This window comes from Pleurodeles waltl, chromosome 4_1, assembly GCF_031143425.1.
Source record: "Pleurodeles waltl isolate 20211129_DDA chromosome 4_1, aPleWal1.hap1.20221129, whole genome shotgun sequence".
Classification (NCBI taxonomy): Eukaryota; Metazoa; Chordata; class Amphibia; order Caudata; family Salamandridae; genus Pleurodeles; species Pleurodeles waltl.
The window spans coordinates 644,913,142-644,928,184 of record NC_090442.1 but is presented as its reverse complement, the minus strand read 5'-3'; the positions used below and the strand labels follow the sequence as shown (position 1 = coordinate 644,928,184).

Here is a 15,043-nt window from a genome sequence, read left to right as displayed (position 1 = left end):
TGTTGATCCCACTTGGAGACTAGCCATTCCAGTGTTACCTGGATTGGAGTTTGGAGTGGAACTTTTCTTGGGACAGGCCTTGTCTCCAGTTTGGTGTCCAGACTGACTACAGTTTCGACACCAGGCCTTTTTGGGATCAAAGTTTTTACCCTTGTACCCAGGATTGTTTTGTGAAGAGGCTCTGGGCCCAGCCTCCTGTGCAGGTTTTTGGGGGCCTGTAGAAGACTCTTGACTATTTTTATTTTTGGCTGTCTCACCACCTTTCCCCTGGGGAGGTTTTGTGACCCCTTTCTTTTGGTCACCCCCTGTGGAAGTTTTGGACACCCTAGTCTTGACCCAATGGTCCGCCTTCTTTCCCAATTCTTGGGGAGAAATTGGTCCTAGGTCTACCAGATGCTGATGCAGTTTATCATTGAAACAATTACTTAACAGGTGTTCTTTCACAAATAAATTGTACAGCCCATCATAATTACTTACACCACTGCCTTGAATCCAACCATCTAGTGTTTTTACTGAGTAGTCTACAAAGTCAACCCAGGTCTGGCTCGAGGATTTTTGAGCCCCCCTGAATCTAATCCTATACTCCTCAGTGGAGAATCCAAAGCCCTCAATCAGGGTACCCTTCATGAGGTCATAAGATTCTGCATCTTTTCCAGAGAGTGTGAGGAGTCTATCCCTACACTTTCCTGTGAACATTTCCCAAAGGAGAGCACCCCAGTGAGATCTGTTCACTTTTCTGGTTACACAAGCCCTCTCAAAAGCTGTGAACCATTTGGTGATGTCATCACCATCTTCATATTTAGTTACAATCCCTTTGGGGATTTTCAACATGTCAGGAGAATCTCTGACCCTATTTATGTTGCTGCCACCATTGATGGGTCCTAGGCCCATCTCTTGTCTTTCCCTCTCTATGGCTAGGATCTGTCTTTCCAAGGCCAATCTTTTGGCCATCCTGGCTAACTGGATGTCCTCTTCACTGGGGTTATCCTCAGTGATTTCAGAGTTGTTGGTCCCTCCTGTGAGGGAACCAGCATCTCTGACTATTATTTGTGGAGTCAGGGCTTGAGTAGCCCTGCTCTCCCTAAGTAGGACTGGAGGGGGGGAATTTCCCTCCAAGTCACTATCTTCATCCTCTGAGTTGCCACCCTCAGAGGGGTTGGCCTTTTCAAACTCTGCCAAAAGCTCCTGGAGCTGTATTTTGGTAGGTTTGGGGCCCATTGTTATTTTCTTTAGTTTACAGAGTGACCTTAGCTCTCTCATCTGTAGATGGAGGTAAGGTGTGGTGTCTAGTTCCACCACAGTCACATCTGTGCTAGACATTTTGCTTCTAAAAGTTGGAATACTTTTTAAGAATCTAAAACTGGTTCTAGAATCTAATTTCAAACTTTTACAAACTTTAAAACTCTAAAAGAAATGCTAAACAGGATCTAACACAAGGCCCTAGCAGGAATTTTAAGAATTTAGAAAACTTTTCAAATTGCAAAAATCAATTTCTAATGACAATTTTGGAATTTGTCGTGTGATCAGGTATTGGCTGAGTAGTCCAGCAAATGCAAAGTCTTGTACCCCACCGCTGATCCACCAATGTAGGAAGTTGGCTCTGTATGTGCTATTTCAAAGTAAGGAATAGCATGCACAGAGTCCAAGGGTTCCCCTTAGAGGTAAAATAGTGGTAAAAATAGATAATACTAATGCTCTATTTTGTGGTAGTGTGGTCGAGCAGTAGGCTTATCCAAGGAGTAGTGTTAAGCATTTGTTGTACATACCCATAGACAATAAATGAGGTACACACACTCAGAGACAAATCCAGCCAATAGGTTTTGTTATAGAAAAATATCTTTTCTTAGTTTATTTTAAGAACCACAGGTTCAAATTTAACATGTAATATCTTGTTTGAAAGGTATTGCAGGTAAGTACATTAGGAACTTTGAATCATTTCAATTGCATGTATACTTTTCAAGTTATTCACAAATAGCTATTTCAAAAGTGGACACAGTGCAATTTTCACAGTTCCTGGGGGAGGTAAGTTTTTGTTAGTTTTACCAGGTAAGTAAGACACTTACAGGGTTCAGTTCTTGGTCCAAGGTAGCCCACCGTTGGGGGTTCAGAGCAACCCCAAAGTTACCACACCAGCAGCTCAGGGCCGGTCAGGTGCAGAGTTCAAAGTGGTGCCCAAACCGCATAGGCTATAATGGAGAGAAGGGGGTGCCCCGGTTCCGGTCTCCTTGCAGGTAAGTACCCGCGTCTTCGGAGGGCAGACCAGGGGGGTTTTGTAGGGCACCGGGGGGGACACAAGCCCACACAGAAATTTCACCCTCAGCGGCGCGGGGGCGGCCGGGTGCAGTGTTAGAACAAGCTTCGGGTTCGCAATGTAAGTCAATGAGAGATCACGGGATCTCTTCAGCGCTGCAGGCAGGCAAGGGGGGGCTTCCTCGGGGAAACCTCCACTTGGGCAAGGGAGAGGGACTCCTGGGGGTCACTTCTGCAGTGAAAGTCCGGTCCTTCAGGTCCTGGGGGCTGCGGGTGCAGGGTCTTTTCCAGGCGTCGGGACTTAGGTTTCAGAGAGTCGCGGTCAGGGGAAGCCTCGGGATTCCCTCTGCAGGCGGCGCTGTGGGGGCTCAGGGGGGACAGGTTTTGGTACTCACAGTCGGAGAGTAGTCCGGGGGTCCTCCCTGAGGTGTTGGTTCTCCACCAGCCGAGTCGGGGTCGCCGGGTGCAGTGTTGCAAGTCTCACGCTTCTTGCGGGGAGTTGCAGGGTTCTTTAAAGCTTCTTCTTGAAACAAAGTTGCAGTCTTTTTGGAGCAGGTCCGCTGTCCTCTGGAGTTTCTTGTCGTCGTCGAAGCAGGGCAGTCCTCAGAGGATGCAGAGGTCGCTGGTCCCTTTGGAAAGCGTCGCTGGAGCAGAGTTCTTTGGAAGGCAGGAGACAGGCCGGTGAGTTTCTGGAGCCAAGGCAGTTGTCGTCTTCTGGTCTTCCTCTGCAGGGGTTTTCAGCTGGGCAGTCCTTCTTGTTGTTGCAGGAATCTAATTTTCTAGGGTTCAGGGTAGCCCTTAAATACTAAATTTAAGGGCGTGTTTAGGTCTGGGGGGTTAGTAGCCAATGGCTACTAGCCCTGAGGGTGGGTACACCCTCTTTGTGCCTCCTCCCAAGGGGAGGGGGTCACAATCCTAACCCTATTGGGGGAATCCTCTATCTGCAAGATGGAGGATTTCTAAAAGTTAGAGTCACTTCAGCTCAGGACACCTTAGGGGCTGTCCTGACTGGCCAGTGACTCCTCCTTGTTGCTTTCTTTGTTCCCTCCAGCCTTGCCGCCAAAAGTGGGGGCCGTGGCCGGAGGGGGCAGGCAACTCCACTAAGCTGGAGTGCCCTGCTGGGCTGTGACAAAGGGGTGAGCCTTTGAGGCTCACCGCCAGGTGTCACAGCTCCTGCCTGGGGGAGGTGTTAGCATCTCCACCCAGTGCAGGCTTTGTTACTGGCCTCAGAGTGACAAAGGCACTCTCCCCATGGGGCCAGCAACATGTCTCTAGTGTGGCAGGCTGCTGGAACTAGTCAGCCTACACAGACAGTCGGTTAAGTTTCAGGGGGCACCTCTAAGGTGCCCTCTGGGGTGTATTTTGCAATAAAATGTACACTGGCATCAGTGTGCATTTATTGTGCTGAGAAGTTTGATACCAAACTTCCCAGTTTTCAGTGTAGCCATTATGGTGCTGTGGAGTTCGTGTTTGACAGACTCCCAGACCATATACTCTTATGGCTACCCTGCACTTACAATGTCTAAGGTTTTGTTTAGACACTGTAGGGGTACCATGCTCATGCACTGGTACCCTCACCTATGGTATAGTGCACCCTGCCTTAGGGCTGTAAGGCCTGCTAGAGGGGTGTCTTACCTATACTGCATAGGCAGTGAGAGGCTGGCATGGCACCCTGAGGGGAGTGCCATGTCGACTTACTCGTTTTGTCCTCACTAGCACACACAAGCTGGCAAGCAGTGTGTCTGTGCTGAGTGAGAGGTCTCCAGGGTGGCATAAGACATGCTGCAGCCCTTAGAGACCTTCCTTGGCATCAGGGCCCTTGGTACTAGAAGTACCAGTTACAAGGGACTTATCTGGATGCCAGGGTCTGACAATTGTGGATACAAAAGTACAGGTTAGGGAAAGAACACTGGTGCTGGGGCCTGGTTAGCAGGCCTCAGCACACTTTCAATTGTAAACATATCATCAGCAAAGGCAAAAAGTCAGGGGGCAACCATGCCAAGGAGGCATTTCCTTACACACGCATATGCGTTTACTACGCATGCCTTTACCATAGCATATGCGTTTACTACGCATGCCTTTACCATAGCATATGCGTGGTAATGGCAGAAGAGCAATTCGGGCGGAACAGTAAGGAGAAGAGGAGAGAAATGTAAGTGGGGCTAGGTTTGGGGGGCTGGGGTAGTTTTTAGGACAGGGTCGGGTAGTTTTAGGGCAGGGAGGGGTAGGGTTCCGGGTGGAGGTGGGGTTGAGGTAATTTTTTGGACAAGGCAGGGTAGGTTTTAGGGTTCAGGGAATGGCAGTTGTGGAAGTTTTTAGGACAGGGCAGGGTAGCCTTTAGGATGCAGGGCAGGGTCAGAGGGTTTGGGGTAATTTTTGAGAAAGGACGGTGTAGGTTTTAGGGTTCAGGGTGGGGTAGTGGGTCAGGGAAGTTTTTAGGACAGGGTGGGGTAGGTTTTAGGGTTCAGGACGGGGGAGTTTTTAGAACAGGGCAGTGTAGGTTTTAGGGTTCAGGGCATTGGTTGGGGACGTTATTAGGACAGGGTGGGGTAGGCTTTAGGCTTCAGGGGGAGGGATCAGGCTGGTTTTTAGGACAGGTTGAGGTAGGTCATAGGGTTCAGTACGGGGTCAGGATAGTTTTTAGGACAGGGCGGGGTAGGTTTTAGGACAGGGTGAGGTAGGTCGTAGGACTTAGGGCCGGGGTGTGGAGGCAGTGTAGATTTTAGGATAGGGAGAGGTAGGTTTTAGGGTTCAGGGTGGGGGGGCGGGGTAGTTTTCAGGGCAGAGGGTCAGCGTCATTTTTAGGACAGGGTGGGGCAGGTTTTAGGGTTCAGGGTGCGAGCAGGGGGCCAGGATAATTTTAAGAACAGGGTGGGGTAGGTTTTAGCATTCAGGGTGGGGCAGGGGGGTTGGTGTAGTTTTTAGGATGGGCGGGATAAGTTTTAAGGTTGAGGGCGAGGTAGGTTTTAGTGTTCAGGGTGGGGGTAGTTTATAGGACAGGGCGGGGTTGGCTTTAGGACAGAGTGGGGTAGGACTTAGGAGTCAAGACAGGGGTGGAGGGATCAGGATAGTTTTTAGGCCAGGGCGGAGTAGGTTTTAGGGTTCAGGGCAGAGGGGTAGGGATAGTTTTTAAGACAGGGCGGGTTAGGTTTTGCAGTGTAAGGGGGTGGGGGGAGAATTTTGCTGTAGGAGTCGGTCTTCTGAGTCTTCCACAGGTCCAGAAGTGTACTAAAGAGTTGGGTTTAATATTTATACCTGGCGCCCACTTTGAAGTGGGAGAAGCTTCAGGATCCCTACCCGTACAGGTGAGTCTGGAATTTCCTTCCTCTGTGCCCTGGCCCCAGCTTGTCTGGAGGCACAAACGACTAGTGTGAAATCCTTTACTACGAGTGTGCTGAGCCAGAATCTTTGTGGTGTTAAGTGTGGTAAGCGACAGCTCCTCCCCCTCGTAAAATGAGAAAGGCTCATCCTGCCAACACCTATGTTATTTTGTCTCACTGTCTGGGAGCAATATACAAAGACCAACTGCCAGCTACACCTAATAGTCTGGACAAGAAAATGTCAACTTTGCAAAAGTGGCATTTACAGAACTGCAATTTAAAATCTGACTTTGCTATTAAAGAAGGTTTTAAATTACAATTCATGAGATACTACACTTGACATTCCTACCTGCTCCCAACTGAAAGATATCACTTATTAAATCTAATAAGGTAACCCAATGTTATCCTATGGGACAGGTAAGCCTTGCAGTAGTGAAAAACAAATTTAAGAGTGTTTTCACCAACAGGACAAGTAAAAAGCAAAAGTACATATCCCACTTTTTAAATTCACTACACCTGCCCTAGGGGGGACATATATGTATTAAAAAGTCAAGCAAAGGGTTGATTTTGCCAGGCCAAAATGGCAGTTGAAAACTGTCCCCTTATGCTGCAATGACAGGCCTGAGATACATTTAAAGGGCTGATTAAGTGGGTGACACAATCAGTGCTAAGGTGCCACTAGTAGCATTCAATTTACAAGCCCTGGGTACATGTAGTACCACTTCACTAGGGACTTACAGGTAAATAAAATGTGCCATTTCAGTGTAAGCTAAGGTCAGCACAAGCACTTTAGCACTGGTAAGCAATGACAAAGTGCACAGTTGTGTCCTAAAAACGAATATAAACAGGTTCAGGAAACAGGAGGTGAAGGCAAAGAGTTTGGGGAAGACTCTGCAGAGAAGACCAATTCCAACAATCTGCCATAACCATCTTATAGGCAGACACTCGTGACACCATAAGCCAGTCTCATTTGGACCACAATATGCGAATAGCAGACCCAAAACAAGGCCAACTACAATTCAAGCAAAAGAAACTGTATGAACAACAAGGAGGGAACTCCTCTAAAGATTTGGACAAATCACAGGTGGAGACCGCTAACAGTTTTAATGATGAAACAACAGACATCGTGTTAAATATTAACATTAGCCTTTAAGTCATTAAGGGCAAAATTGATACCTTCACAGAGAGACTAGAATGGGTGAAGTAAAGGATTGAGAAGGAGGGATAATACAGCCACAAAAGAACACAAAATATGTAATGAAAACCTACTAAGCATAGAAAAAGTACTCTTCTTAGTAAGTGCAATAAACAAGACATTGAAGCATGATCTAGGCACATTAATACTCACATTGTGTGCCTAGCATAACAATTGAAATATTCATTGAAATGTTGCTTATTGAGTTTTGGCAGGTCCTACTTCTCAGGGATGTAGGTTATTGAGCAAGCATGCTGTACCCTGGTTCAGTAGCCACCCCTGGGCTCCTGTCCTAGACCCATAATTGCCAGGATTCTAAAATTATTGTGATCGGGCATAGCCCTGACTGTAGCTAGGGAAAAGGGAAAGACTGAGTAAATGCCACAGAACCACAATCTACATATTCACTGACTTCAAAACACACAGCAAGATTCCGTAAGAACTATAATAGGCTTTTTTGATACCATGATAGGCAAAATCCCATGATGGAGAGGACTTACTCCTGTATCTGGAAGGGAGCACAGCACGTTAAACTACACTTTTGCAAACATTGGCACAACAAATATATGGCAAATAGGGCTGCTGACATATCCAGTTATTGGGTGGCTGCGGGTGGTGATGCCACACGGGAAATGTCCTTTTCTACACAGCCGGTGCCACTCAGGTCGTAACCATGCAAACATTACCACACCTGCCTGAACCACGCATGTCCCTGAACCACGCAAATGTGTGGTTAAGGCATACAGCGGGAGCACCTGGGAGAGGAACGCGGTGGCCAGGTAAAAGGGGCTTTTAGGACAGGACGGGGTAGGTTTTAGGGTTCAGGGCAGGGGCGGAGGGGTCAGGGTAGCTTTTAGGCCAGGGCAGGGTAGGCTTTAGGGTTCATGGGGGGGGAATGGTAGTAGGACAGGGCAGGGTAGATTTTAGTACTGGGCGAGGTCGTTTTTAGGGTTTAAGGTTGGGGCAGGGTAGTTTTTAGAACAGAGTGGGGTAGGTTTTAGGGTTCAGGATGGGTCGGGATTGTTTTTAGGACAAGGTTGGGTAGGTTTTAGGATTCAGGTGGAGAAGCTATATCACACAGCCATGTATGTTGTGTACCTCATATACCTTTACCAAGCATGCTTTTACAATGAAATTCGTAGTAAAGGCATGCATTGTAAAGATGCAGTTGTGGTTCCACCTGCGTTGTTAAGCCGTGCGTGGTTCTGTCATACAACCACGCCACGCTACACCCTGTCTCACTGTATTTTTGTAACATTCTTACAGTTTATGAGAGAATAAATTGCTTCACTGATAGTTAACGGTTTCAGTATGGGGGTGGAGGTTGGGACAGTTCTTAGTGGGATATATGTTCTTCAGTTATGACAGAGTCAATATATTAATACCGATCAAAGCCAGACACCAAGTGTCAACACATTGCACCACATTATGGGCACAACAATACATAAAAGCCGGAGGCATAATTTAAGTTTATGTTCCTCAAATGTCCTCAGACTTAACAATCCCATTAAGCTGAGTTTAATCATTGTATATTTATACAGACATAATATAGTTGTGGCTGTTCTACAAAAGACTCACCTTTATCTAAGATGCAGTAAAACATTTGACACAAAATGGGACGTCACAGATACTTTGCCTCTTTTGCTTCCTGCTCTTGGTGTAGCCATATTAATACACTACTTTGTGGATTTCAAAGCCACACACACACACACCAAAATGCTTATGATAAGGGGCTCTATTGAAGACATTCCTGAACACTCCAGAACATCTACGCTCTCTATGAAGTACAATACTGAGCACATGATATGGTGAGGGGGAATTCAGCCTTGCACTTGATCTTATCTTAAAAAGGTCAAAGTCACCCTAGATTCAGGATCAGAGAAGGGGCTACAGCAAGTAATGGAGATGGCTGTCATGGTAAAATATGGAATCTATGTGGGTTAGCTTTACACTTGAATACTAACCAAGTGATTGATTATTGTATTGCTCTGACTCATTGGACTGTTATTCAAACTTAGAAAAAAATGAAATAAATAAAAATAAAATAATATACTTAAATATATTTATATTTTCATAAATCCCATGGGATTTCAGGACTTTAGCAGTGAACGTTTTCTGAGGGCATACAACAGATACTGATTAAAGAAAACTGACGCGAGTTAAGAAATTGCAATCACTGGATTGCTATGAGGTTAGCCACAGCTCTGTCTTTATGGGGCCAAAATATACATACAATCACAGGGATAATACATGCACCTTTTGGCTTAAAGCACTTTTCAGGAAAAACAACATATTCCTTTGGCATCTCATAGCCTGAAGTTATGCTGCTTTAAGAGCACTGACTGTCCAAGGAATTGCAGTTTCTCTATTGCCCCAGTTGCCTGGCATGGAGTTGCAGAACAAATGCAGGGAAATGCCCAAGTGCTTATTTGTGGCTATGCCAGATGCAGTCCTCAGCTCAAACGTCACAGTGCCAGGTTGGCAGGACCTGAGAAGATGACAAACTGACTCTGGTCTCTCCAAGTATTTCTGCTCAGAGCAGAATCTCTGGAATTCCTCTGTTTTATTACTAAATATACAGCTCCCGTAAGTTCCTTTTGAAAGGACTCCCATCCTCTCCGGAGAGGCGTGTGAAGGACACTGGCTGAAGCCTTGCACCATCCACTCTATCCTACTGCCAAGATTTACAGAACCTTCAGGACCTGTTAAACAGAGGGAAGCTTTCCAAATAAAACAGTGTAGGAAGTTGGCTCTGTATACACTATTTCAAAGTAAGGAATAGTATGCACAGAGTCTAAGGGTTCCCCTTAGAGGTAAGATAGTGGCAAAAAGAGATAATACTAATGCTCTATTTTGTGGTAGTGTGGTCGAGTAGTAGGCTTATCAAAGGAGTAGTGTTAAGCATTTGTTGTACACACACAAGCAATAAATGAGGAACACACACTCAGAGACAATTCCAGGCCAATAGGTTTTTGTGTAGAAAAATATATTTTCTTAGTTTATTTTAAGAACCACAGGTTCAAGATTTACATGTAATATTTCAAATGAAAGGTATTGCAGGTAGGTACTTTAGGAACTTTGAATTAGCAAAATAGCATATACAGTTTTCACATAAATCACATATAGCTATTTTAAAACTAGACACAGCTGCAATTTTCAACAGTTCCTGGGGGGAGTAAGAGTTTGTTAGTTTTTGCAGGTAAGTAAACCACCTATGGGGTTCAAGTTTGGGTCCAAGGTAGCCCACCATTGGGGGTTCAGAGCAGCCCCAAAGTTACCACACCAGCAGCTCAGGGCCGGTCAGGTGCAGAGGTCAAAGTGGTGCCCAAAACGCATAGGCTTCAATGGAGAAGGGGGTGCCCCGGTTCCAGTCTGCCAGCAGGTAAGTACCCGCGTCTTCGGAGGGCAGACCAGGGGGGTTTTGTAGGGCACCGGGGGGGACACAAGTCCACACAGGAAATACACCCTCAGCAGCACAGGGGCGGCCGGGTGCAGTGTGCAAATAAGCGTTGGGTTCTCAATAGGAATCAATGGGAGACCAAGGGGTCTCTTCAGCGATGGAGGCAGGCAAGGGGGGGGGCTCCTCGGGGTAGCCACCACCTGGGCAAGGGAGAGGGCCACCTGGGGGTCACTCCTGCACTGGAGGTCGGATCCTTCAGGCCCTGGGGGCTGCGGGTGCAGAGTCTTTACCAGGTGTTGGATCTTAGAAGCAGGCAGTCGCGGTCAGGGGGAGCCTCTGGATTCCCTCTGCAGGCGTCGCTGTGGGGGCTTAGGGGGGTCAACTCTGGCTACTCACGGTCTCGCAGTCGCCGGGGAGTCCTCCCTGAAGTGATTGTTCTCCACAACTCGAGCCAGGGGCGTCGGGTGCAGAGTGTCAAGTCTCACGCTTCCGGCGGGAAACGTAAGTTGTTGCAAAGTTGCAGTCTTTGGTGAACAGAGCCGCTGTCCTCAGGAGTTCTTGGTCCTTCTAGATGTAGGGCAGTCCTCGGAGGCTTCAGAGGTCGCTGGTCCCTGTGGAAAGCGTCACTGGAGCAGTGTCTTTAGAAGTGGGGAGACAGGCCGGTAGAGCTGGGGCCAAAGCAGTTGGTGTATCGGTCTTCTCTGCAGGGTTTTTCAGCTTAGCAGTCCGCTTCTTCTTAGGTTGCAGGAATCTGAGTTCCTAGGTTCTGGGGAGCCCTTAAATACTGAATTTAGGGGTGTGTTTAGGTCTGGGGGGGTTAGTAGCCAATGGCTACTAGCCCTGAGGGTGGCTACACCCTCTTTGTGCCTCCTCCCAAGGGGAGGGGGGCACATCCCTAATCCTATTGGGGGAATCCTCCATCTTGCAGATGGAGGATTTCTAAAAGTTAGAGTCACCTCAGCTCAGGACACCTTAGGGGCTGTCCTGACTGGCCAGTGACTCCTCCTTGTTATTCTCATTATTTCTCCTGGACTTGCCGCCAAAAGTGGGGGCTGTGTCCAGGGGGCGGGCATCTCCACTAGCTGGAGTGCCCTGGGGCATTGTAACACGAAGCTTGAGCCTTTGAAGCTCACTGCTAGGTTTTACAGTTCCTGCAGGGGGGAGGTGTGAAGCACCTCCACCCAGAGCAGGCTTTGTTTCTGTCCTCAGAGAGCACAAAGGCTCTCACCGCATGAGGTCAGACACTCGTCTCTCAGCAGCAGGCTGGCACAGACCAGTCAGTCCTGCACTGAACAATTGGGTAAAATACAGGGGGTATCTCTAAGATGCCCTCTCTGTGCATTTTTTAATTTTATTATTCTGAGAAGTTTTATACCAAACTTCCCAGTATTCAGTGTAACCATTATGGAGCTGTGGAGTTCGTTTTTGACAGACTCCCAGACCATATACTCTTATGGCTACCCTGCACTTACAATGTCTAAGGTTTTGCTTAGACACTGTAGGGACATAGTGCTCATGCACTGGTGCCCTCACCTATGGTATAGTGCACCCTGCCTTAGGGCTGTAAGGCCTACTAGAGGGGTGACTTATCTATACTGCATAGGCAGTGTGAGGTTGGCATGGCACCCTGAGGGGGGTGCCATGTCGACTTACTCGTTTTGTTCTCATCAGCACACACAAGCTGGCAAGCAGTGTGTCTGTGCTGAGTGAGGGGTCCCCAAGGTGGCATAAGATATGCTGCAGCCCTTAGAGACCTTCCCTGGCATCAGGGCCCTTGGTACCAGGGGTACCAGTTACAAGGGACTTACCTGGATGCCAGGGTGGGCCAATTGTGGAATCAAAAGTACATTTTAGGTGAAAGAACACTGGTGCTGGGGCCTGGTTAGCAGGGTCCCAGCACACTTCTCAGTCAAGTCAGCATCAGTATCAGGCAAAAAGTGGGGGGTAACTGCAACAGGGAGCCATTTCTTTACAACTGGCATCAGTGTGCATTTATTGTGCTGAGAAGTTTGATACCAAACTTCACAGTTTTCAGTGTAGCCATTATGGTGCTGTGGAGTTTGTGCATGACAGACTCCCAGACCATATACTCTTAAGGCTACCCTGCACTTACAATGTCTAAGGTTTTACTTAGACACTGTAGGGGCATAGTGCTCATGCACTTGTGCCCTCACCTATGGTATAGTGCACCCTGCCTTAGGGCTGCAAAGCCTGCTAGAGGGGTGACTTATCTATACTTCATAGGCAGTGTGAGGTTGGCATGGCACCCTGAGGGGAGTGCCATGTCGATTTAGTCGTTTTATCCCCACTAGCACTCACAAGCTGGCAAGCAGTGTGTCTGTGCTGAGTGAGGGGTCCCCAGGGTGGCATAAGACATGCTGCATCCCTTAGAGACCTTCCCTGGCATCATGGCCCTTGGTACCAGGGCTATTAGTTACAAGGGACTTACCTGGCTGCCAGGGTGTGCCAATTGTGGAAACAAAAATACAGGTTAGGGAAAGAACACTGGTGCTGGGGCCTGGTTAGCAGGCCTCAGCACACTTTCAAATCAAAATTTCGCATCAGCAAAGGCAAAAAGTCAGGGGGTAACCATGCCAAGGAGGCATTTCCTTACAAACAGTCATTTAGTCCATTCAAAAACCCCTGTTTTAAAGGTACATGTTGTGGGTATATTTTTACTTGTCTTGCAGATCGTAGGAAGCAGGCATGGAGGCTTAGATGTTGATTTTTTTGAAGTGAAGATATTCCACAGCACCTACTTCATAGAGTACAAAATGGTGGAAGAAAATATCACATATGGAGTGTAGCAAACTGGGCTTCTTTGCAGATATCCCCACTTTTTGCCCCCATTTGAACTACTAGATGCTGGTTTTTGGACTCTGTTAGTATACTGGGGCTTGCTAACCAGCCCCCAGTACCAATGCTCTTTCGCTTAAACTGTATGTCGAATTGCATAGGCCAATTGGCAAGTCCTTTACCACCCCTGTAAGACCCTAGTAATTTTTACCTAGGGATAGGGTGGCAAAGGGGTCACCAGGGCTGCAGCACTGATTGTGCCCCCGAGTACCCCTAGTAAACTAGAGACTGCAGAGTTGCCATGTCAGCCTGCACGAGCAGCCTGCTGATCGAGTGAGACTCTGTCCACACCGTGTGCGGGCAAAGTCCCTGTTACTGCCCATGGATAGGTCAGTCACCCCTAAAGGCAGGCCTCCACTAGCCCAGGATGCAGAGTGCACTGTTCCATGAGTGAGGACATATGTGCAGGAGCTGGCATTTAAAATGTAATGCTTTCCCGGGTAACCGGTGGTCCATTGGATACCATGGGCTGGCATCTGACCACTGCTAAGATGTCCAGCTCTGTAATGGCCTGGCCAAATCCCATCATGTTTGGTATCAAACACTGTGCTTTTTAACCCTGAACATGATATTCATGTTTAGGATTGAAAAGCAGAAACCCAGGTGGCACCCTTGGAGGGTGCCACTCAAGTTATCGTGTCTTGTACTGTTTTAGCAGGCTTTCCCAAGCCTCTGCCACCACAGATAAGAGTCTGACCTCCTGTTCGTGGTGCTAGCACCTCGGCTGGATGAAGAATAAAGGGCTTGAGCAGGAAGGAGGTCATACCTCCTCCCTCCCAGGCTGGATTTTGAGAAAAGCATCAGGGCAGTGAGCCTCAAAGGCTTTACCTGCCTTTGATGTGTAAGTAGAAGTCTCCCCAGTGGAGGACATAGCCCTTTCTGCCCTGCCCAGTGAGGCAGGTGGGAAATTAGCTATGTAGGAGGCCTGCACCTCCAAAAAACTAGCCCCACCTTAAAGGTGGGCTAGGAGGTCTGCACAGCCGAGGGAGGGTTCTGGAATCTTGGAAGACCCTAGGAATAGTGGGTTCTGGGTAGAAAAGTGACGCATTCCCACAGGAAGATGTCACTTAAGGGGAGGATTAGCCACAGGAACTAGTAGCCCATTGGCCATTGTCCCGCACCCCCTTAAATGCCACCTGAACCAGGATTTAAGGGGCTCCCGTGCACCAAAACTCAGATTTTACCTTGAAAAGAAGAAAGAAGCACAAAGGGTCATCTGCAGCAACAACAGGACCTTGACTCCAGCCCCAGCGTGAAGAAAGGACACAGAATGACCTAAGGAGACCAGTACTGGAAAAGAGTACCCGACGTGTGCCTAAGGTGAAGACTCATTGGTCCCATCAAGAGGAACCCCAGTGGACACCAAGAATCCAAGTAAGACTCCTCTGACTGGTGGTGTCATTCTCTGTAACTTGCAGGAGTAAAGGCTGGCTGAGATAAAAGAACTGTGATCATCTAACAGGCTCTGTGCATTTGAGCCTAAAGAAACTTGGTGCCAGCATCTAAAGAGTTGGAGTGAGGCTCATGCCAAGTTTTAAGGCTCTACTCCCCGCTAAATGACCTTCAGTCACCAGAAAGCACATGGACCACCCTTGCAGCTAACCAAGGCTTGTCTGTCACCAGTCCAGAAACCGACAGCCACATGATGTTCACCGACTCCAAGTCCAAATCTTAAGTTCCTGTGGTTTTGTCAGAACTCACCCTACAAGTGCCCGAGTGCACACTGCTATTTTACCCATTGACTCCAATGGAAGCCCTTTAAACCTACAAAGTACTGTATTTTCTAAAGACTTAAAAATGCACAACTCTGGTTGTACAAAAGCTACAAAGTTCGTTTTGGTGTCTAAACTAAGATTAAAATGTAATCCATTTTTCTAAATTTGAGTTCGATTTCAATTGAGTCATGTCATTTACTTATCGTCCGTGTTAGTATTGTGAATTGCTTTACACAGGTTCCTCTAAGTAGCCTGACTGCTCTTTGCCACACTACCAGGACGAAGCTAGGGTTTCCTGAGAGTGAAT

At 47.6% G+C, this 15,043-nt stretch overlaps 1 protein-coding gene across 1 annotated transcript in view; it reads right to left on the bottom strand.

Annotated features, from left to right (window-relative positions):
- HAL (histidine ammonia-lyase) overlaps positions 1–15,043 on the bottom strand; it is a 189,175-nt gene that overhangs the window by 125,620 nt on the left and 48,512 nt on the right. The window lies entirely within an intron of this gene.